Source organism: Topomyia yanbarensis, chromosome 3 (assembly GCF_030247195.1).
Source record: "Topomyia yanbarensis strain Yona2022 chromosome 3, ASM3024719v1, whole genome shotgun sequence".
Classification (NCBI taxonomy): domain Eukaryota; kingdom Metazoa; phylum Arthropoda; class Insecta; order Diptera; family Culicidae; genus Topomyia; species Topomyia yanbarensis.
Window position 1 is genome coordinate 83,752,632 of NC_080672.1, and position 25,926 is coordinate 83,778,557.

General features: G+C 33.6%; 2 protein-coding genes across 4 annotated transcripts in view; one reads left to right on the forward strand and one right to left on the reverse strand.

The window, feature by feature from the left end:
• The window catches only part of LOC131693093 (uncharacterized), a 141,001-nt gene that overhangs the window by 24,305 nt on the left and 90,770 nt on the right, over positions 1–25,926 (reverse strand). The gene's annotated exons all lie outside the window — the stretch shown is intronic.
• Positions 3,027–25,926, forward strand: part of LOC131693092 (putative uncharacterized protein DDB_G0282129) — a 100,724-nt gene continuing 77,824 nt past the window's right edge. For all 3 annotated transcript variants that reach the window (XM_058980627.1, XM_058980631.1, XM_058980629.1), the window contains exon 1: positions 3,027–3,214. The gene's annotated coding sequence lies outside the window, so the exon portion shown is untranslated. The remainder of the gene's footprint in view (positions 3,215–25,926) is intronic.

The window sequence follows — 25,926 nt, forward strand, 5'->3', positions numbered from 1 at the left end:
AGCATCACGGCCCGCTGCAATTGACGTTAAGTTGAGACCTTAGCTCTACAGCTCCAGTAGGACAACTCTCAAGAAAAAATTAAATTCTTCTGCAACACCTTTGATGTATACCCTGAGTGAACTAAAAACTTAAACCACGTTTTTCTCGAAACCACTTTTTGAGCTTGCAGTAAATACTCAAACAAATGATTTTTGATTGAACTGATATTTTCATAATATATTCAAATTGATTTCTCCAGCGACGCACGCAGGATTTTAGTTTTTTTTTGCATATTTTTATATGCAATTTAATGCCGATTTTTATGACATTTTCAACGTTTTTCTATGAAAAAGTGCTTCCCCCGCAAAAAATCAAGATATCGAAAAAAAACTCTACGTACGCCGCTAGCTTTGGTTCTAAGAAATTGAAAAAAAAATTGTTTTTGGTTCTAGCTCTAAAATTACGGGTGATAGATTTTCAGCCGCGGACCTTTCCAAAAAAACTCTCCGACTGAAAAATGCCTCACAGCCGATGATGAAATTATGACATGCTAAACGATTTGTGTGATAATTTGTTTAGTAAGTGTTCGAAATGGTCTGGATTTTCATCGAGTTATGGTAAAAATAGACTTAAGAAAATCGCTTAAGCGAGTATTGATTGCCAATGTATCTATCTATCTATATGTAATTTATGGACTCCCAAACCGCTTAACCGATTGTCGTAACAATTAATACGTAGTAGATATTTGTTATGTTTGTGTTACTGGTTGGGGCTTATTTTGCTGCCAGATGATGCTTCGGAACAAATATATGAAATTCGAAATATTACTCCTATTTCGTTGGAAGTCGCAGCAACGCGCAACAGGTATTAGCTAGTTTAAAATAAGTATGTAAAATACCATAAAACGGCATTCGATCAAAAATCCGGATTTATTACCGATTGTAGTAATTCTTTTTATTCAATTTTAGCATCTGTGTTGTTTCCAACCCAGGAACAACTTGACAGATAGTGCTTGTTTCATATATGTACCACCGATTTGATGGTGGCGCTAGTATGCCTTCTCTGTACAAGTACCACGAACAACGACACAAAAAAGTTTCAAGAGAAAAGCGTGTTTCGTTACGTGTGTTATGAACGCCGTCAATGCGGCTAGAACAACATTTAGAAAAAGCGTATTCCAAAATGTGGATAAAGAAAACTATTGTTAGAGAATAAATTTATCCCTGATTGGAAACCGTCAGTTACATAAATCTTATTATAAATTTAGCTGGAAGTCGTTGTTTTAGCAACCGGCTCTCTTCCTTTCTAAAAATAATTTGGTTTTCTTGTTGTGTGAAGTTTGTAATTGGTATATCATTGGTGCTAAAAATGAAATAAAAATGAAAAACATTTTGGCCGATGAAAGTAAATCACCAAGCTTAACTATTCGTAAACCTGCGACATCTTGTTTCAAGTTCATTAAGATCGCCAAGAATTCTAGTATTTTGATCGGGAAAATAAACAATAAACTTTTTACACATTTAGTAAAATTGGTTTAGAATAAAATTTGTGTGCTTTTATCAGAATTCTGGCAGCAAACCGGTAGTGCTCGGTTTCAGCAGGAATGCTGCCAGGAATGTAAAATTTCGTTCGACTCCTGTCAGAGTTTTGTTCAACTTTTGCAATATTTCTGTCCGGAAGACGTTGCGATGGTTTTGGTATGAATTATTCTGGCATTTTACTCGGCTCTACCGGAGGATTTCATGCCTTAGGAGATGTTGATTAGCTTTGGAAAATTTTCGTAAATTCCAATATAAGTGGTAGTGGTTTGATTTTGAAAGTCATCTTCTTGTATTTCCGAAAATCGATTTATTTTCTTTCGGATTGGGGAATGCGGACAGTTTCTAATGTGAACAGCGAAATAAATTTGATGATGGAAATGCTTAAATTGTTTATTTTTTAGATATGGAAAATAGAAAATGGGATGCGCCTTTTTCAACTTTTGCTCCATTCGAGCCGCCATGACATCACCAAATCACCACAAAATTTGCTTATGAGTTCAATATATGGGAACTGTCAAATTGTCCTCGGGCGCTTGTTTCAATGCGTTGGACTGCATCTTATTTCCAAAACAAAAACAAAGAGGAACTACTGATGAATTTGACCCTGTTTTACGAATAATGATTCTTTTGAGTTAAGGTTCATCTTAGCAGACTCGAAAAGCGGTTAGCTTTAAAATCGAAAATGCATATTTTTCCGCACCGTTGGCAAAATATTTACAAAAATAAATTAGTAGTATTCTAGCAATGCCCAGAATACATTGATTGATTTTCGTGAAAATTATAAAAAGGGTAGCCAAACAGTGATTTTTTAGTTTCCAAATATGGCTGCCTTTTGAAGCTTTTTCACTTGAACCTTAAGCTCCGTGTCGCATATGTTTAGCTTCGTTTTAAAGTCTAATTCAAAAAGTTTGAACCTCCCAAATGTGATTCAAAGCTCCCTAGGGAGGAACAATACATATTCAAGAAGAGCCAAATTAATACATAAAAACTAGAATTTTCAACAAATACCTCGCATAGCGCAAATTTCAACATTGCAAAATCACTGAATTAACCTACATCATAGCTGAATTTGCAATAGATAACCTTTCTGTGTACAATTACAATACTAAATTGATCGAGCTTCCAACCACTAGCGCCACGTTGTACTATATTATCCATGCGGGGAACTATCGCCAAATATTTATATCAATACCAGTGCCTGCCTACTGCGACTGAACCGAGAAAAACAAACGCGCGCCTAATCACACAAAGGAACCAAAACACACACACATACTCTAACATATTCACTTCCACTTTTCCCCCAACACATTTTGGCAGCAGCCTATTGCGTGAGTGATTGTATGAGCCGCCAGAGCGAGCAAAGCAACGCTCAGTGAGTGAACCAGCGCAGCGGTCCGGGAAAATAGGGAGTGAATTTTCCTCCACCCCTCAGACCGATAGAAGCAGCTACATGGTATGCGATGAGGACGAGGACGAAGTGCACAACTTCTCATCCTTTTGCAATCGCACTGGCCGCGTATTTCTGAGAGACTGGTCGGCTGGTACGGTTGTGTCCAACTGTGGACTCCGTAAGATGTGACTTCCCAGTTAACTGTAAGGTAGTGAAAATTGGCTAGTTCTAGTGATCAAAAGTGAAATACACCCGATTGGAATGGATAATTTTCAAAATGGATAGAATAGACCGCCCGAGGAGGTAAGTTTTCGCTGCCTGTAAACATATGCCTAAAGTCTCGGGAGGGTGTTTTCCGCACGCTTTTTTTTCGCCCCGTCAGTGGCACCCGGAATGGTGGTGTTTTTCCCTTTCGCGTCGCACAGGAAAATGGATGCCGTCTCCGCGCGCACGGGCCTTCATCACATAGGATTATCGATTTTTTCGCCTTCCTCGCCGCTGACGATGGTTAATGGCTGCCTGCTTCTTGCGCGGAGGTGGGATTGTTAGGGATTTCCACCCAGTTTTCCTAACCAGGCATCAAGCGATTATTTATGGACCACAACAAAAAGTGTAGGCGGTGGGCGGTTTTTTTCGTAGAAAATAATTCATTCATGAAAATAAAGTCTTAAGGATGTTTTTTTCTCGGTGACGTTTCTTCTTATGGAAAATTCTTTGATGTTCTAATCTGCAAAATTTGTAGTGGCGTAGTGAATCAAATGACTGTTTAATGGTAGTCTGGTTGAAGCTTGAAGTGCATTTCCATCAATGTAATCTAAACTTACCGCTTTCAAACAAAATTTATGAATAAAATTTCTTGGGCAATGTAATTTTTATAATTTGAAAGATCATTTCAATTTTCAAAAAAGTTTCCAAATCATTTAAAATACATAATATTTAGACGCTATCAGTCATAAGCTAAACGGGTGACTAATCTTAGTATTTATACACCAGAATGGCCTTCGCTAGGGACTGGAAAATCTCGAAGACTCTTCTATGATTTCGTATGCTACTAGTATTACAATTGATTTTTGTGGTTGATAACAGTTCTCGTACAATATCCGTTGTCAAGTATGCTCTTTTTTCCAAGTGATTCTTTTAAAAAATGCGTTCATTAAAAATAAACATAATGAAAAACTGTACTGAAAAATAAACCCAATTTAGTCTATATATCAACCCAGGTATGTTTACACAGATAAATGAAACAACCGAAAGAACAGTTTCTTTTATCTGAAGTTCAGGTGGGTTCTTCATATTATTTCTTATTCATTTTTGTTGTTATTGAAAATTCGTTTCAGTTGAGCTATTCCTTTCAATAAGGTACTTTTGAGTTGATTGAAGTACAGTCCTGATTCGCTGGTTGGGCCACAGCCTTGTCCAACTAACGAATTTGATTCGCTAGTTGGTCCGACTGACAAATGAAAAAAACTCTCCAAAGAAGATGTTGGCAGTGTAAATGCATCTATTCACATCTCTAAATATTGTCAGATTGATTGTCAAAGTAAATTTGACATGAGATTTTGGCGTTCAGATGCTTTTTAATTGGACATTGGTCCAACTAGCGGAGGTCCAACTAAAAAGCGGTCCAGTTAAAAAGTGGCCAACCAGCAAATCACGACTGTACACTCACAATAATTTTTTTTATTTAACCATCAAAAAGGCAAGCTGAAATTGTGACTTCAAGAAGAATCGCTCATAATTACCAATGAAATCAAAAGGATCTTTTTTGTCGTTTTATCAGTGAGAGAATCGAAAGCCCGAAATAAACGCTCGATCACTAGATAACTGTAACGAAACGGGCCTCTTAGACCCCTTGCCTTTTTGAAGGTTAACTGTAGGTTGAGTTAAAAAGCTAGCAATGAGTTTTAAATTTTGCCATTGTTGAATGGAAACTATCATCGTGCTTTAAATTTTTAATAGAATGGTGTGTGTGTGTGTACAATCCATCTCAGTGCTTTTATGGAAGAAACTTGTCTGCATCTGTGTAATTCTATATTTGTTTTCATCGATACATGTACACATGTTTAGACCTGGAAATGAAAGACGATAGCTCTACTGTACATCCAACGACCCATTTCAAGAATGCTTATTCCTACACGTACATTCTGAGGCCGCCTTCATATACAATAAGCCTCGCGCGAATGGATCCACCTATCAATTATTATCAATTATCAGATATTTGCAATATATTCGCACTTCAAGAATGAAAAATGATATTTTTGATTTTGGCACGTATTTACAAAAAGGAAAATATTTTGGAAAGTATACAAGCATTGAAAAATGACATAAAACCATCTCTCTAGCTCCGACTAAATAAATTCATGAGATTTCTGTGAAGAATTCTCCTTCATACGTGAAATTGTAGCTACTCTGGTCCAGATGGCGTTGTAGGCGATAAGCGGGAGGAACGGGCGGGTGGTTGGCATATAGAACATTGCATGAAAATGCATAACTTCATTTTTCTGACAGTTCAGAGAGCTTGTTTACATAGGGTTACCAACCGTCCTTATTTTAAAGGACATGTCCTTATTTACGAGGTTTTTGGGAAGCGTCCTTATTTTACTTCAAATGTTCTTATTTTTAGTCTCAAACCTTGGCATATACAGGGTGGTTCAATATGATGGTTTTTAACAGGGCATATCATGTTATTGTAGTTTAGTATTGTTTGACACCACAGTATTCTCACCATTTTCAAATTATTCAACTATATTTCGAAAATCAACGATCTGTGAGAAATGTGTTTCGTGCACTCCGACCATAATATGGTCGACATAATCGGCCAAATGACTCCACTATTTGCCATACAATCAAAGAGTAAAAGTTGCAGTTCTCGTTATTGAATGGTTTAGCGAACAAATCGACCACACCCAACACGCAATGAAGAAAACATAGCGGCGGTGACATTCCCAAGCATTGGAAACCAACATTACTCGACTAATTAGCCAGATACCACTTGAAATACTCTAATCTGTCATCAAAAATTGGACCAGTCGAATGGATTACCTCAAGCGCTAATGTGGTCAACATTTAAAACAAATTGTTTTCAAACAATAAATGGCAAAAAATGTTCTTTCGATTGACAAATAAACATTTCGCGATTTACTCCATTTTTCAAATTTTTGTGCGATCAAAAAAACATCATGATGAATCACCCTGTACTAAATTATTCAGATCAACTTTATTCCAAGAGAATCAATTTCAATTGTCAATTTCAAATACTTCCAGCGATTGTTTTTGTTACTGAGGAATTCCACGAAGGTCCGTCCTAAAAATCTCTAAAATCGTGACCGACCATCTTAGATTCCGATAAAACTTTACAGGTTCAACCGGCATGGAAGACTAAACATTTTCCACAGTCAATAAGATTATTTTGACTCAAGCGTAATTTTTTAAAAGGGCGTAAGCGCTTCTACGCGCAGTAATTTCAATTTTTTTTGTTCGATTACACTATTTTATACAGTAAACTATCTGAGAACGAGTTACAGGTATTGAATACTTCTGCACGAAAAAAATATACACTGCAAAAAATATTGTGTCATTTTTCACAAAAACAAAAATTTATGATAAAAATTTAAATTACAAAGAAAAACCATTTTTTCTAATGTTTTATATTTTGTCAACAAAAATCAAAAGAGAAAGGAAACATTTTGAATGTAGTTTCATGATGGAGAAATTATCAGCAAAAAATTTTTTCTAACAATAACTTTATACACGTTTTTAAATTTCATACTAATTGACATACAAAACTGTAATTTTATTACAGAATATAATTCTAAGTATTATTTTAAATCAGAACGCATTTAACAAATATCTTCCAAAATGCGACAGTTTTCGGGATATATGGAATTTTGCTCCAACAAAAACAATTAATTCATGTAATTATGTCCTTTTTAAAAAGTTATTCGCGTTACCCTATCAAAAATTGTCAAAAATCTAATGTTTATCGTTTTAAAGACATAAAAGAAGCTTTTTCAGTGTATTTGGATCATGGAAAAGATTTTAATAAAAAAGTTTTCCCAACAACAACTTTTGACAGATTTGTATAATTCATACTATTTGCAGTCAAAAGTACAATTTTATTTTTGAATATGATTCTATATGAATCAAAATGCTCATAACAAAAAATTTCTGATATGTAGTTGTTCTCGAGATATTTTAAATTTTGTTTGACCAACACAATGATTTTGTTTCACTACGACCTTTTCGGAAGTTATTCGCGTTTCTCCATCAACAACAATTAGTTTTTCGTAAGGCCCATAAAATTTCCTATAACTTTCCCATTGACATCAAGGCGATATTGTAAACCATTTGAAAGCTATATGAAAACAACCAAAATATAATTCAACTATACAGGGTGTTTGGTTCATGGTTAAGAATCTCTCGGGGGTGATAGATTGCCATATTTGGAGAAAAAAATTGTTCTAAACATACCATCAAATTTCAACCGTTACAGAGCTATTGCACTTTTTGTGTAAAAACTTATTTGTCTTAAAATACGTCTAACTTTAAAAGTATACTTTGTATTTTAAATATTTCAGTTCCATTCGAAAGGTGAGAAAATTTCCTATTGAATGGTGTTCTCATATCTTTTAAGTAAATAGTTTTAATTACCTTTTAGCTGTAAAGTATTTTAAAGCTAGTGTTTTTGAGGAGGTTTTTGCTAATTTTCTCGAAATAATGAAGTATGATTATAGCAATATCCATTATCCAAAAGTTGGGTTTTGGGACGATTCATAATTTGTTCTTGGACGTCATATTTCTATCTCTTCTCATTTCTTTGTAATTTCATTACTATACTTTTCCTGTAACCGACTTGCAAGTGCTTAAAAGACTCTAATCTAAAAAATATGCTTTATATCGTTATTTACAAGATTTCATTGGAAAGCTGAGAAAATGTCCTATGAGTGTATGTAAAAATATCTTTTAGTTAAGTGTACTAAATGATTTTTTACTAACGAAATAACTCAAAATTTGTGTTTTTTGGAGAGTTTTTTAATTATTCTAATTATAAATCAACAAAATTTATCGTTACTATTGTTCATTTGATGCCCCTTAATATTCTCTGTAACTTTTTATTTGACACTTTGTCTATATCTCTTTTCATTTTGCTGCTATTTAATAGTTAACACAGCATGAGCTCGCCACAAATGTAGTGGGTTCGAAATCGTTATTTTTCCATATGAAACGATGTGATAAAAACGATTTTGCGTCGAAACCAAAAGAGATAATAGAATGGAGTCAAAGAAAGAACTGTAGAACTTGCTGAGATGCATTTTTTCCATGATAATAATGGTGATGTTTATTATTTACTATTTTAAGAAAATTAACGAAAATGCTAATAATAGAACTAACTTTATACTAATTTACTTTTAAAAGAATACTAAATTCACTTAACTGAAAGGTATTACTACATTTTTCACTGTAAAATTTTCCTGGCTTTCGAATAAAAAGAAAAACAGTACAATAAGTGCCATAATTTTTCAATTAGAGCTGGTACTAGTGAAAATGAGATAAAAATATCAAAGTTGAATAACCCAAAATCATGAAAATAAGAAAAGGTAAGTGTATCATGTCAAAGAACGAATTAAGCAGCTCATCAAGACTAACAATCTGAATTATTAAAATGATGAGGTTAACTATAAGGATTTTCAAGAAATGAACGAAAAATCGTTCAAAATTGTTTAATTTTCAATGAATTACTTTGAAAAGGCTACTTAAACTCATTAGCTGAAACATGTAAGGGCATCACTCAATGCGAAATTTTCTCACCTTTCGAATGGAACTAAAATATTTAAAATACAAAGTATACTTTTAAAGTTAGAGGTACTTTAAGACAAATAAGTTTTTACACAAAAAGTTCAATAACTCTGTAACGGTTGAGATTTGATGGTATGTGTAGAACAATTTTTTTCTCCAAATATGGCAGTCTATCACCCCCCGAGAGATTCTTAACCATGAACCAAACACCCTGTATATGTAGTTTAATCATCAGATCCTGTGGCAATCGGTTAAGCCGTTACATACAGACTTTTGAATGAAATCAAAAGGATCTTTTTTGTCGTTTTATCAGTGAGAGAATCGAAAGCCCGAAATAAACGCTCGATCACTAGATAACTGTAACGAAACGGGCCTCTTAGACCCCTTGCCTTTTTGAAGGTTAACTGTAGGTTGAGTTAAAAAGCTAGCAATGAGTTTTAAATTTTGCCATTGTTGAATGGAAACTATCATCGTGCTTTAAATTTTTAATAGAATGGTGTGTGTGTGTGTACAATCCATCTCAGTGCTTTTATGGAAGAAACTTGTCTGCATCTGTGTAATTCTATATTTGTTTTCATCGATACATGTACACATGTTTAGACCTGGAAATGAAAGACGATAGCTCTACTGTACATCCAACGACCCATTTCAAGAATGCTTATTCCTACACGTACATTCTGAGGCCGCCTTCATATACAATAAGCCTCGCGCGAATGGATCCACCTATCAATTATTATCAATTATCAGATATTTGCAATATATTCGCACTTCAAGAATGAAAAATGATATTTTTGATTTTGGCACGTATTTACAAAAAGGAAAATATTTTGGAAAGTATACAAGCATTGAAAAATGACATAAAACCATCTCTCTAGCTCCGACTAAATAAATTCATGAGATTTCTGTGAAGAATTCTCCTTCATACGTGAAATTGTAGCTACTCTGGTCCAGATGGCGTTGTAGGCGATAAGCGGGAGGAACGGGCGGGTGGTTGGCATATAGAACATTGCATGAAAATGCATAACTTCATTTTTCTGACAGTTCAGAGAGCTTGTTTACATAGGGTTACCAACCGTCCTTATTTTAAAGGACATGTCCTTATTTACGAGGTTTTTGGGAAGCGTCCTTATTTTACTTCAAATGTTCTTATTTTTAGTCTCAAACCTTGGCATATACAGGGTGGTTCAATATGATGGTTTTTAACAGGGCATATCATGTTATTGTAGTTTAGTATTGTTTGACACCACAGTATTCTCACCATTTTCAAATTATTCAACTATATTTCGAAAATCAACGATCTGTGAGAAATGTGTTTCGTGCACTCCGACCATAATATGGTCGACATAATCGGCCAAATGACTCCACTATTTGCCATACAATCAAAGAGTAAAAGTTGCAGTTCTCGTTATTGAATGGTTTAGCGAACAAATCGACCACACCCAACACGCAATGAAGAAAACATAGCGGCGGTGACATTCCCAAGCATTGGAAACCAACATTACTCGACTAATTAGCCAGATACCACTTGAAATACTCTAATCTGTCATCAAAAATTGGACCAGTCGAATGGATTACCTCAAGCGCTAATGTGGTCAACATTTAAAACAAATTGTTTTCAAACAATAAATGGCAAAAAATGTTCTTTCGATTGACAAATAAACATTTCGCGATTTACTCCATTTTTCAAATTTTTGTGCGATCAAAAAAACATCATGATGAATCACCCTGTACTAAATTATTCAGATCAACTTTATTCCAAGAGAATCAATTTCAATTGTCAATTTCAAATACTTCCAGCGATTGTTTTTGTTACTGAGGAATTCCACGAAGGTCCGTCCTAAAAATCTCTAAAATCGTGACCGACCATCTTAGATTCCGATAAAACTTTACAGGTTCAACCGGCATGGAAGACTAAACATTTTCCACAGTCAATAAGATTATTTTGACTCAAGCGTAATTTTTTAAAAGGGCGTAAGCGCTTCTACGCGCAGTAATTTCAATTTTTTTTGTTCGATTACACTATTTTATACAGTAAACTATCTGAGAACGAGTTACAGGTATTGAATACTTCTGCACGAAAAAAATATACACTGCAAAAAATATTGTGTCATTTTTCACAAAAACAAAAATTTATGATAAAAATTTAAATTACAAAGAAAAACCATTTTTTCTAATGTTTTATATTTTGTCAACAAAAATCAAAAGAGAAAGGAAACATTTTGAATGTAGTTTCATGATGGAGAAATTATCAGCAAAAAATTTTTTCTAACAATAACTTTATACACGTTTTTAAATTTCATACTAATTGACATACAAAACTGTAATTTTATTACAGAATATAATTCTAAGTATTATTTTAAATCAGAACGCATTTAACAAATATCTTCCAAAATGCGACAGTTTTCGGGATATATGGAATTTTGCTCCAACAAAAACAATTAATTCATGTAATTATGTCCTTTTTAAAAAGTTATTCGCGTTACCCTATCAAAAATTGTCAAAAATCTAATGTTTATCGTTTTAAAGACATAAAAGAAGCTTTTTCAGTGTATTTGGATCATGGAAAAGATTTTAATAAAAAAGTTTTCCCAACAACAACTTTTGACAGATTTGTATAATTCATACTATTTGCAGTCAAAAGTACAATTTTATTTTTGAATATGATTCTATATGAATCAAAATGCTCATAACAAAAAATTTCTGATATGTAGTTGTTCTCGAGATATTTTAAATTTTGTTTGACCAACACAATGATTTTGTTTCACTACGACCTTTTCGGAAGTTATTCGCGTTTCTCCATCAACAACAATTAGTTTTTCGTAAGGCCCATAAAATTTCCTATAACTTTCCCATTGACATCAAGGCGATATTGTAAACCATTTGAAAGCTATATGAAAACAACCAAAATATAATTCAACTATACAGGGTGTTTGGTTCATGGTTAAGAATCTCTCGGGGGTGATAGATTGCCATATTTGGAGAAAAAAATTGTTCTAAACATACCATCAAATTTCAACCGTTACAGAGCTATTGCACTTTTTGTGTAAAAACTTATTTGTCTTAAAATACGTCTAACTTTAAAAGTATACTTTGTATTTTAAATATTTCAGTTCCATTCGAAAGGTGAGAAAATTTCCTATTGAATGGTGTTCTCATATCTTTTAAGTAAATAGTTTTAATTACCTTTTAGCTGTAAAGTATTTTAAAGCTAGTGTTTTTGAGGAGGTTTTTGCTAATTTTCTCGAAATAATGAAGTATGATTATAGCAATATCCATTATCCAAAAGTTGGGTTTTGGGACGATTCATAATTTGTTCTTGGACGTCATATTTCTATCTCTTCTCATTTCTTTGTAATTTCATTACTATACTTTTCCTGTAACCGACTTGCAAGTGCTTAAAAGACTCTAATCTAAAAAATATGCTTTATATCGTTATTTACAAGATTTCATTGGAAAGCTGAGAAAATGTCCTATGAGTGTATGTAAAAATATCTTTTAGTTAAGTGTACTAAATGATTTTTTACTAACGAAATAACTCAAAATTTGTGTTTTTTGGAGAGTTTTTTAATTATTCTAATTATAAATCAACAAAATTTATCGTTACTATTGTTCATTTGATGCCCCTTAATATTCTCTGTAACTTTTTATTTGACACTTTGTCTATATCTCTTTTCATTTTGCTGCTATTTAATAGTTAACACAGCATGAGCTCGCCACAAATGTAGTGGGTTCGAAATCGTTATTTTTCCATATGAAACGATGTGATAAAAACGATTTTGCGTCGAAACCAAAAGAGATAATAGAATGGAGTCAAAGAAAGAACTGTAGAACTTGCTGAGATGCATTTTTTCCATGATAATAATGGTGATGTTTATTATTTACTATTTTAAGAAAATTAACGAAAATGCTAATAATAGAACTAACTTTATACTAATTTACTTTTAAAAGAATACTAAATTCACTTAACTGAAAGGTATTACTACATTTTTCACTGTAAAATTTTCCTGGCTTTCGAATAAAAAGAAAAACAGTACAATAAGTGCCATAATTTTTCAATTAGAGCTGGTACTAGTGAAAATGAGATAAAAATATCAAAGTTGAATAACCCAAAATCATGAAAATAAGAAAAGGTAAGTGTATCATGTCAAAGAACGAATTAAGCAGCTCATCAAGACTAACAATCTGAATTATTAAAATGATGAGGTTAACTATAAGGATTTTCAAGAAATGAACGAAAAATCGTTCAAAATTGTTTAATTTTCAATGAATTACTTTGAAAAGGCTACTTAAACTCATTAGCTGAAACATGTAAGGGCATCACTCAATGCGAAATTTTCTCACCTTTCGAATGGAACTAAAATATTTAAAATACAAAGTATACTTTTAAAGTTAGAGGTACTTTAAGACAAATAAGTTTTTACACAAAAAGTTCAATAACTCTGTAACGGTTGAGATTTGATGGTATGTGTAGAACAATTTTTTTCTCCAAATATGGCAGTCTATCACCCCCCGAGAGATTCTTAACCATGAACCAAACACCCTGTATATGTAGTTTAATCATCAGATCCTGTGGCAATCGGTTAAGCCGTTACATACAGACTTTTATATATATATATATATATATATATATATATATATATATATATATATATATATATATATATATATATATATATATATATATATATATATATATATATATATATATATATATATATATATATATATATATATATATATATATATATATATATATATATATATATATATATATATATATATATATATATATATATATATATATATATATATATATATATATATATATATATATATATATATATATATATATATATATATATATATTATCGCCATAATTAGTATAACATAACTCTTGCAAAACAAGACTAATTTTCACTAGTATATTGTTGTTCAAAAATACAGTTGCTCTCGGTGATCGTGCGAGTATAATTGTATTATAATATATTATATAAATTATATTAGAAATCTATTTTCTCACTATTAGGTGGATTACTTGGTGATCTGTCTAATCATATACCATCCAACGTCTATCTCACGACGTAATGCTTACTCCAACGGGTAAATACATCAACTCTGGACAAATTTTCACTTCGAAGTGAGTTTACACATTGATTTGTCTTTGAAGTAAACTTGTGTATTAATTTTTGAGAAATAGTTAATTATTTAGTTAATTAAATTCACAAAATGTTTTCGGAACCAAATTCCTTGAATCACCCTAGTTTTACCCCTAAAACGCCAGTAAAGCAATACTCTGTATGTAACGGTCTTTTTTATAGTTAGTGCAAATTGGTAATCGAGGAAAAAAAGTACAAAATGTTTAATGTATCTGCTGCTCGTGAACGGATTTTAACAATTTATAGCTTGTTCGAAAGGTATTTTTACAAGATTTCTAATCATGGCAGTATAGTACGTCTGTATATCTCTGTTCGAAAGTTATTTGCTAAAATCCTGCCGTGTTTCGACAAAATCATCCATATTTCAGAAAGTAAACAACATATCGAAAAACAAAAATAATAGTGTTAGGCCTTTCATTTGAAACTAATTTCGCTAAGATCGGTTCAGCTGTTGCTGAGATAATTACATGACATTAGTTCACATACATACATACCCACACACACATACATACAGACAATGTCCCAATTTGTCGAGCTGAGTCGATTGCTATATAAGATTCGGCTCTCCGGGCCTTGAAACAAGTTTAAAAACTATGAGTCGATCCTATACATTTCTTTTGTAAGAAATGTAAAAATAATTTCATTCTTTGTTTAATGGCCCAATTGTGTATAATAGTTTTTCAGTATCCTTTCGCACCCATCATCACGCTGATTTTCTGCTCTTCTGTCACAGCAGCTGTGCGAGCCGCCTTAGGGCATTTTCTCTTCTAAGATACTCTCCAATATGGGATTGCAACCCGATCATAAGATCATAACAAAATGTTATCTTCCGATGATACTTGTTATGATATTCTGTTTTACCTACTAACGGGACCTGGAGTGAAATTGCGCTTCTCGAAACGAAAGGTTTATTGTATACAGCTTGTATGAAAAAGTCGTTTCGACTTGGTTGCATAATGAGGCCCCTGGTTTATAACAAAATCTGTTACACAAACTGGATTCTTTCAAAGTTTTGTTATTCCTTTCCGATCGGGAACGGGATGGGAGCGGTGGTGGAAAACTGCACTAATTCAAACAAGCTGGTTCTCCTTCACTCACATCTCAATCTCACGATGAACACCATCGACCGGCTTGCTCGTCTGTATGGTTCGGCTGATAGTAAATAAAATAAATAAAATACGTGACACCATGTGGGCCGTGCACTCCACAGTCAGATAGCCAGCCAAAACTAAACCCAACCCAACGCAGCTGGCACGGAAAGTTTGTGCTTTCGTGGCTTCTGCCATGGGAGGAGACGGTGTGCTGCCTGGTTGATAACAATGACGATGATGATAATGATGATGATGATGATAATTCTGCTGACTGACTGGTTGAGCCTGGGCGATGGTTTCGTGTAGGGACCATCACCACCACCGCGTAGGTAGTGTTGGCAAGGTGGCGAATAAAAGTGTGATGTTTTTCGGCAACCGAACGAACCGGTTTGCCGGTCTGTGCCACCACGGTCGCATGAAACCGGAACGGGCGAAATTCAGCCACGTGGAAGAATCTGCACGATAGTAGTACAGGTCGGCTTTTCTGACGGCTTAATCCCAAAAATAAACTTTTCTATGCATTCTACTTTAACCTACTTTATTTTTGTCGATTTTTTCTAAATAATAGTCTTTTAGACCAATTATTAATGCAAGACAGAAAACTACTTAAGAGCTAAATTTGTTGCGTTTTGAAATCTATAATATATTACAATACATTGTCAAGGTATCAGACAAGAAGTGTACCTAAGGTATTGTCCTTATCATAACAATACAGCATACTACTGTCATCAGATTATGAATCTCTTGGTTTCGAATTATGCCGTTTCAAAAAAACTTTCTGGATAAAAATATTTGTAAATACGAGATAATGGAAATATCAATAGTATTAAAGAGTGATTTAGCAAGAAATCTGGCGGAAGGAATCTGATATAATTCGTTGTTTTTTCAGAAAATGACCCCAAAAACAGCGTTCTGTCAACGAGAACTTACTTATCTAATATGATGTTAAATTTGCATAACATTCTTAGATGCTAAACTAAGGTATTGAAATAAAATTCCAAATTATTTTACACCGAAGAAGTAGATTATTTTTCATTAAACCAATGCTCACCAGTCCATTGAAGAGATTTAGAAATGTAAATAAATATAGAAAATTTGCTGCTAAGCTATGGATTGAGAAGCTCCTTATTGTAACCGTTATGCCATTTCAAACGTTATCCGACGCCATCGGGCTGAACTGAAAACCGTTTACTATTTTCAAAGCCTTCATCGATGCGCTCGGCGCTACTTCGTCGTTGTTGTGCTATCTTATGACAAGCGCCATTTCGCATATTTCGAGAAAAACGATTTTTAAAGTTCGAGATTGAATATCTTGAAAATTATAAATGGTATAAACAATTCAAAGAAGACAATTGATGCTTCTATCTATTCTGTATTAAGCTCTCAAATATTACGAGGATCAGTTGACTATGTTGCGAGTGCATTGATGACAAAATTTGTATGGCGTGTCATAATTGTGCATGGAACATTTTCCATAGAAAAAATCATCAATTATTAACTTTTATTTATATCTTTGGCTTCATTTGGTCTATAAACAATGGGTGAGATGCATTTTGAAATAAATGAGGCAGGGGAATCTAGGAAAAATAGTTATTTTTGGTTACAGTGTTGCGAAATATGCTATATTACCAGTTTAAAACTTAAATTGCAATTTTCTCACAATTCGTGCATTTTTGTTTTGAAAATGATTATGCCATTGTGTTTCTCAGATAGTTTTACATATAAAAACATCTTCTACATCAAGATAATTTGAGCCAATCCCCAGACACAGTCATTTGAAGCAAAACATTAAAAATTTCTCAGCACGTTTCTCGCTATATCTTAGTAACCAAGCAGAATGTCAAAATTCTGTAAACACCACTTTGTAAAGATTTAAGTAATGGCGTTTGTCATCAGATAGCACAACAGCGACGACTTGTGTTTGGGGACATGCAGTTGGTTGTTCAAACCAGGAGATCTTGTGATTTACGGTTGTAAATATGTCTTCCTTATTGTTTATTTCCTTATTTTGTGTTAATTTATAATCTACTGGGTACAGTCGTTACTTAGTAGGGCGGACTTCGAAATCAATCGCTACTGTGTTAATGTTCCACATATATAGACTTTTCCTAGTATTATCTTATTTATATTGAAGGACTATATTTACTAACACATTACAATTGTGTTTGCTTTATCAATCGGTAATTTGACCAATTATGGTTTGATTTAAACAGCTTAATGCATCCAAAACTCTCAATCGAGATTCAAAAAAGTTTTTAGTCAGAAGGGCCTGGCAATAATGTAAGTCCTGACGCCCGGCACGGCTCTCAACGGCCCTGCAAACTACCCGTACAGAAACATACAAATTACTAATCTGAAAAAAAAAATCATTTTCTGACTACTTTGACGACAATACTTGGAAAAATACTGAAACTTGAGCGCGTGATAGTGAATCTCCGGAGGCGCATCGTTTCTGTTGGATCAATCATTTCTCGACAAACATATGATTACGGCTTAAAAGCCAACTGTCGAAATTATCTTTGAATGAAAATTCCGGATAAACCGTAACTCGCAAAACACAGTATACAGCAGTTAATGAAAGAGAAAACTTTTTTCGTTTGTTTAGTACCAACATCTGTGATTGATGTGTAATAGTTTGTCCGGAATTTCCCTTCAAAGAGAATTTTGACAGTTGGCTTTTAAACCGTAATCATATGTTTGTCGAGATTTGGAAATATTACAAGTCTTCCAATTTCATTGCTTTCGTTTCTCTTAGTCTTAAATTTGCCGAAAATAGCCAACAAAATCGATACAGTAACTGACAAAGATGTTTCCCTTCGTGGCCAATAACATGGTCAAATAAGACCGATAGTGTCAAACAAGAACGTTTTCACATTTTTGTAAAAAATCAACAAAAATGCATTCATTTAGATAGGAAAATTTAGCACAATCACTAAGCATATGATGTTTTTTTCACGGTCCTGTTTCGTAACCTAAAACGTGTTTGTTCATGGCACGTTGTTAATGGATTTGGAAACACTTTTTTCCGTGTATGTAGAATTATTAGAAAGCATACAGAAGGTTTATTTTTAAATGTCGATTAAATTATTTTGCTTCTTCCTCTGGAGATTATAGATCCTAATCAATAGCACCTACTGGAATTAAAATTTTCGCAAGCAATTATGATTCAAACAATTTATTCGCCGTATATAATTCACAATACTAATTGTTTCTTTTCTTTTCTTTTCAGGTAAGTTCAACCGAGCTGTCAAAATACTATTTCGTCTAAAGAGATCTCATACCAAGGTATATTTGAATTCCCTAAATCAACGCTACTACTAAATATTCAAAGTGTCCAAAGAAGACTTCATTTTCCTCCTCGCAACTCCCCCTCCCCCACGTAATAAATTGTCACAAATTTCTAATTCCACCCTTGGTTCCTTATAGAGGGATCATTCGCTTCTTTTTCGTAGGAGTGAGCGTAGCGAAGTTGGTAAATCGATTGCTTTGTACGCATCGCACCTGGGTTCGAGTCCCGATCCCGCACATATGGTTAGAAATTTTGCATAAGAGTTTTTTCCAACCCGAAGAGGCGAATGACTTTAAGGCTAAACCCTCTATAATCGAAAAAAAGAAAAAGCTTATTTTTCGTGTAAAATCTCTAACCTTATGTGCGGGGTTGGGAATCGAACCCAGGTAAGAAGCTGCCTGCAAGGGCCAACTTGAGTATACCATACAAAAAAGAGATGAGTTTGTCATGCCAGAGACATAACCTCATTAATTCGGCATCAAAAGAAAATTCGGCATTCATCTGACACTCAAAATGGTATCTGTTATCCAGCTTTTTTATGTGCTGTGACGGTTGCAAACATCGCACTGTTCAACAGGCTCTATTTCGACAGTAGTAGTTGAGATAACCTGTTTCGCTGTATTTAACATTACTCACCCATATTCAAACTGTGTTTGTGGTTCTAAAAAGGGCTCGCATATGTTAGGGGGTCGATAGACAGTAGAATTTATTTCGAGCTGGTATACTGTTAACAATTTGATCCGACCGATGTTGACTGCCGACCACCGTACGGTATGATACAAAATACAAACTGAATAATTTGCCAACCGGAAGTTCTTTTTATGCGAATCATCAATCGTCGTTATGAAAAGGAACGGTACAGAAAACGCAGCCCACCGATTGAATACAACTGACTGTTTTCACAAAATCCATTTTTTCATTTATTTATAGTAGTCGTGCACTTTACGAAATTTGATACAAGATGCCTGCGCATATTTCCGATCAAAAACTCTTTCAGCTAGAGCTGTTTGCATTAAAAAACTAGAAAACTTCCAGGAGAAAATTTTGAAACAGGACTTTGTATTGACACGTGAGAGTATCATACTTCAAAAATCTGGGCTGGGGCTTCGACATCGTCTCTTCAGAACCATGGCACTTGACTACTGCAACAGACTGACACTACTAAACGCATCCTCCCGATCAGAATGAAATAATAAGATTATAACAGAACACAATTTGTGTAACATATTGTGTTATAAATAACGTCTCGTTAATAGTTAAAACAACAGAAATTTATAGCAAGTAACAATGCAAGATATAGTTATGAAATATTTCTGTTATGTGTTTCTGATCGGGCTAACTTACGATATCCTGTAAGAGAAGAAGTTCTGTTTGCTGATGAGGCATATTGAAATCGAATCTTGTTTTTAGTCGGCTAACTAATGCGTAGCAATATGCAATATTCCTTCCTAAAAAGAAAATTGCTTTAAAACCAGTGTGTACATAACCGATTATATAAATCCAGGGGTTAGTGCTTCGATTTCGTCTTCTCAGGGGCATGGTACTTGACTACTGCACCAAATGTCAGCGTAGTGTTTTCACTTTTAGACTAGCGTTTGCCCGATACAGTAGTCAAGTGTCAGGGATCTGAAGTTACACCCATTTCGTGTTCACCCTTGAATTCGATGGAAATTTGCAAGTTCCTTTCCATTTTGTTCTTAATTATTTTATATTTTTGAAATAAGTATCAATTCTTTGATTAGAGATTTTTGGTAGTGTGCAACGATTACAATACATATGAACCAGTCAAACAGGAGAAATGTGGTGAATAAATCACCCCAGAGACTGGATTCCAACTTACAACCTTGAACAATATATTGACGAGCACGATCGTTGTCCGCCTCACAAGCGAGATCACAGCACCGCGCTGACTACTAACAATGTAGAACTCAATTTTGACAGAAAATTTCTATTTATGTTTTTGTGATAAAGTTAATTTCTCTCTTTGTGATCAAGTTAAATTATCAGTTAATTAAAAATAATTAGACATTTAACAAAATTTAGCGTAAAACTGAAATTAGAGTAATGAACCCATATGAATCCTACTACTATTATTTAAAGTCGTTGATTAGAGTAGCGTCTTCAGGCCCGTAGCCAGGAGTTTATTTCGGGAGGGGCTTAAAAATTATTGCATAAAGCTTTTTTTTATTTCGATTATAGAGGTTTTAACCTTATGGTTATGGCCTCTTTTTGGGTTAGAAAATTTCTTTAGAAAAATTTCTAATCCTATATGTGCGGGATTGATGAACGAACCATGATGAGCTGCGTACAAGGCAATCGATTTACCAACTACGCTTTACCCGCCCCTGTATAAAGCTTTTAGTTCTAATTACTTCCTATTGTCACTAGAAACTAAACGAAATTTTGAAAAGTTCTTGATGAAAACAAAGCCAAATCTAAGACAATCCATGTTCTTTGTCACAAAAAAGGCTATAGTACATCAACGAATTATTGATGTTTAATTTGATTTTTATTATTTATTTTTATTTACAAGTTACAATTTACTCTCATTGCAACAATGGATATTCTAGAGTTCTCAGTATTTATGCGCTAACCGAATATGACAATCCTTGGCGGTGCTGGTAAACGCAAGGTGTTCTAAGCTACACGTTTAAAAGGTGTAGAAGACGCTAAATCGAAATGAGTAGAAAAATATCCATAAAATGTTCGATCGAAGAGAATGTCGAAATTTGCACAAAATCTTCTGATTTAGCGAACGAATTGTAGATGGTTCAACTTCTATTTTCTTGATCTGGCGTTCTGTAACTATTACCAGTTCTAATGCATCATGCTAACATAATTTTTTGGCATACCCCAGTTAGGAAGGAGGATCTTTGGTGATCAATAGGATCAAAATATATGGGTCATTCCACGTCTGATTTACAACCAAAATTTGAATTCCTTCCAATTTTGTTTCTTGCATTCATTAGCTAAAAATAATTGACTCGTATTTTTTATTTTAGCTGAATATGATTTTTTTTTCAAATTATTAGTTTTTGAACTTTTGAAGTTTATAACATTGATCATTTTTCATTCACTTATAACTCGGAAACGATTCGATATATGGAAAAAAATATTAAATAAAAAAGTTGTGTACTCAATGAGCTTACTGAAAAAAAGTTCAATTTCTTTTTGTTATATAACTTATGAAATTTGCAATTGTTTGAAACAAATTGAATTTTTTTAAGTTGAACCAATTTTTTTACTTATTATTTTCTTTAAATATTAAGAATCATGTTAAAATTATTGTGCAAAAATTTGGGAGTGGATATCAAAATACTTTGCGAGATATTATAATTATAAACTTAAAACAAGGCAATTTTACACCAAACGCCTAGTGATAGGCCTATTGTAATTGAAATATCTCGTAAAATACTTCGAATTTCTTTCTGAAATTTGTATAATATAAATTATTATTTATTTTATTATAAATTATTTGAAAAAGCTAAAAAGATTTTTTGGCTCTACCCTGAAAAAAAATTGTTTGTTACTAATATTTGCATAATGCATACATTATTTAACAAAAACAAATATTACAAAAAAAAATCCGCCGAGATCATCCAAAAACGCAGCTTTTATTATTTAATGCTTTTTTCCAGAAATAGTTTCTCAGTTATCAGGGAATGAAAAATGTCCAATTCTATTAAATTTATAAAACTTTAAAAAATCACTATATTATTAAAAGTCGATATTTGTATGTATATGATTTATGGACTCCGAAACGGCTTAAGCAATTGCCGTAAAAATTTATGCATTGTAGGAATTTTTTATGGAGCTATTGGTGGGGATTATTTGCCTACAAGATGGCGCTTCGGAACAAATTGTGTTTTCCTCCTATTTCGTTGAAAGTCGCATCAACGCGCGATGGGTATTAGCTAGTATTTTATAAAGTTCAAAAACTCATAACTTGAAAAAAAATATATCAAATTCAGCCAAAGTAAAAAAAAGCTAAAGAATGCAAAAAAAATGGAGGGAACTAAAATTATAGTTGTAAATCGTGGAATGACTCGCATTCTGCAAATTTAAGATTTTTTTGGGGGTATTCTAATGTTAAAAGCAAATATTTTTTTAAAGTCCCCCGAAATCAAATTTATTTTGATTACATAACTATATTAAGAAGATTGTGTGAAAATTTCAGAATGGAACTCGAAGTGTTTTACGAGATATTTTAGTTATAACAGGCCTTTCACTGGGCGTTTAGTGTAAAATTGCCTTGTTTTATGTTTATAATTGTAATATCTCGCAAAGAATTCCACTGCCAAATTTTTACACAATCTTTTTAACATAATTTTTAATACTTAAGGAAAATAATAAATAAAAAATTTGGTCCAACCTTAAAAAAATTCAATTTGTTTCAAGTAATTGCAAATTTCATAAGCTATATAACAAAAAAAAATTGTGATTTTTTTTGGTAAGCTTATTTGAAAACGCAACTTTTTATTTAATTTTTTTCATATATCGAGTCGTTTCCGAGTTATCAGTGATTGAAAAATGTTCAATTTTATAGACTTCAAAAGTTCAAAAGCTAATAACTTGAAAAAAAAATATAATATTTAGCCAAACCAAAAAATACGTGTCAATTATTTTTAGCTAAAGAATGTAAGAAAACATTTTGGAAGGAATTGAAATTTTGGTTGTAAAACTGACGTGGAATGACTTATGTATTTCAATGATTTAATCAACTAAAGGTAACTGCCCGGAATTTAATCTATTCAAGAAAATTGTCCACAAATCGAATGAAAATCACTTAACACTGTTACTACTATCATCTAATTTACGTAAAATTTTACTAAATGCATCATTGCTGACAACATAACTAGAAACTATAAATGTGAACAAGCTCAATAATTTTTTTTTAGACTGTAATATAATGAAAACATGAAATCGAAACAATAATTCCAACTTATTGACTTATAGACTCAACTAGTTACAACATTTTAGTCGCTCTCCGTGATAACCTACTGATGTCTGATCAATCTATCGACACGTCGTTTTCAAACTTACATAAGCATTAATTAGAAACCATCGAAAGCGACTAAAATGCTGCTGGTGGTTGCAACATTTAGTTTATTATGGTTGATTGACTAATATGTGGTTTAGAATCAATCGATCAATTGACATCCGAAGGAAAGTAAGTGTAAAATCACGTCAGTTAGTCCTACCGCTACTGTGTACGTTTCTGTATATCAAAAAAATTAGTAATATACGATTTCGTGGGTTGATGAACACCTCAGGAAAAACGCTGGTTTACCACTTTTTGGCTTGTTTACTTTTTCACGTTTTTCTTGCTTATTGTTCGATTTTCCAGACTAACAGTGTTTCAATACGGCCCGCATTCCCAACATAAAATGAAATTGAGTGTCAATAGAAATACTATTGCATTAAAATGATGCGAAAATAAAAAAAAAACTGTCGTCTCGGCTACAACTATGTCATCAACTAATTGAAATGTTTTTGTTTAGCACGCTTGAGTGAGAGGCCTGACGTTTATATTAAGCGTACAGTACTCTAATCTATTACAGAAATACAATTTGCGTATGATTTAACTAACTTTCTTGATTAAGGCCAATATCTAGCACAAAATGAGTTTTGTTAGATGACATCACTAGCGATAAATGTTAATTTTGGGACAGTTTTTGTACTCAGTTTTCTATGAAACCTCTAACATTTTATTATATAATTCGTTTATTTGAGTCGGTTCAATGCATTAGCTAAATGAAGCCTCGAGCCTTTAATATATTTCCACGATGTAAATAATGAAAATGATAAAACGCTAATGGTTGTCCAACAGATCTCGTGCGATTGACCTGTTTACTGACTGAGAAATATTTTTCATAACCAACCGCGTCTTGGTGGTCGTTCATATCTATCTTGTACACTTCCGTATTATTATCGTGGTAACTGCCATGTCCATGTTTGCGAATATCTGATTTCATTTTTGTTTTGTCCCCTTACGGGCCACCAGTGTCGACTTCCTCAATGATGATGCTGACTGTTAATTTTGAGATACTAGACGCAGTTTTTGCCGTCAATATTATATGAACAGCAGCCACAAATTGTTTGTTTTTCAGGTAATCGTATTGGAGACTATGGATGTGCAAAGATGTAACGTGTATAATGATACTATCGCATTGCGTTTTGTACGTGCAGGGTCAGCTAGGATTTCGTCCTAGCTGACCCTGCACGTACAAAACGCAATGTCTAGTATCTAGATGTGTCCTTTATAATAAATTCCACTTTTCCCAAATGTGACAGGAATCTTTTAATGGCCACGGTTCAAATAAGTTAAGTTTGTTTATTGGGGCTTTAACCTCCTGGTCGTTCGCCCGCGGTTCAAGTAAGTGGTATCAGATCTTGTAGCCGAACATTGATTTTCTCATCATCCATATATATGAGAATCAACCACGTGTTACAAGTTGCAAAATGACTGGTTTCTCCTGGGATAATTTGTTGAATAACATAAGTACTGAATGCCTGACAAGGTAGAACTCGTTAAAGGCGAAGTTCGTAAGCATAACCTCTATTTTCACCTTCAGTAAATATTTCCCATCATGAAATTCGGTTATGCAAAAATTCCGGAAGTCAATAGCCTCCACGTTTGGCTGGAGCACCACTTCTTGCTTCTGCGATTCAATCATCCGACGGATCACCCCAGCAAGAATTAAAGTAACAGTTTCTTTTGTTTTTCCGACGAGTCACACAATATGACAGGAAGTGTGTTATCAGACTCGGCATACTGAGTAGATATCGATGTCTTCGGTGGTTCGAAATAGCAATCTTCCTCACCATTCTCCCATTAATTTGTTGAAACCAAACAAGACACAATTTTTTTACGAGTTACCGAAAAACATGTTGCTTCTTAAATTCATTTTTGAAAAATTTCGGGGGAGCTTTAGCCCCCTAGCCCCCCCTCTGGCTACGTGCCTGAGCGTCTTCTATCTTTTTCAATGCATTTGCTCAAAAGGTTGAATGAAAAGTTGGGCGAACGATTTAAGTTTTCCTTGCGCTTAAACGGTAGTAATTCACTATTTTCGAACCAGGTTTGCTTTTATAATGGTTCTTAGGATCAAACCAAACAGTTTGAAATTTAAACCCTTTCCATCGACTATAGATTAAAGTAATCAACGAAATAATGTGGCACCTTCCCCAACAAAACTAAAATATGATCATTACCCTATTTTGGACCCAACAGACATAAAATACCGGGTTTGATCTGCGACGATTTGTTAAAACTCTAACCACCCAAATGCGGACACTTACAATATCACTACAACAACTTTCAACAATACTCAAACTGTTCTATTGTTGTTAATTCCATTCTACGGTATTTGTGAGACATAACTACCAGTGGTCAGCGGTAGTCTCACATGGTCGCCCGAACTCATATATTGGTAGTAGCGAATCGTCATGTACTAATCACAGCAGATCAACAGTGTATAACATATATACCTATAGGTGCACAGTAAGTGCGAATACGAGTAGCTAGTATAGGGAAGGAAAAGGGGAAGGAGAAGGAAAAGGCGAGGTTTTTAATCGGACACTCACAATCCCCGTCTCCGTTACTGATACCTACTTCCAGTTGAATACTGTGTGCTGTGTACGGACGGAACTACCAGAGGACCTAAATGAGGCGTGTGTGGGCTG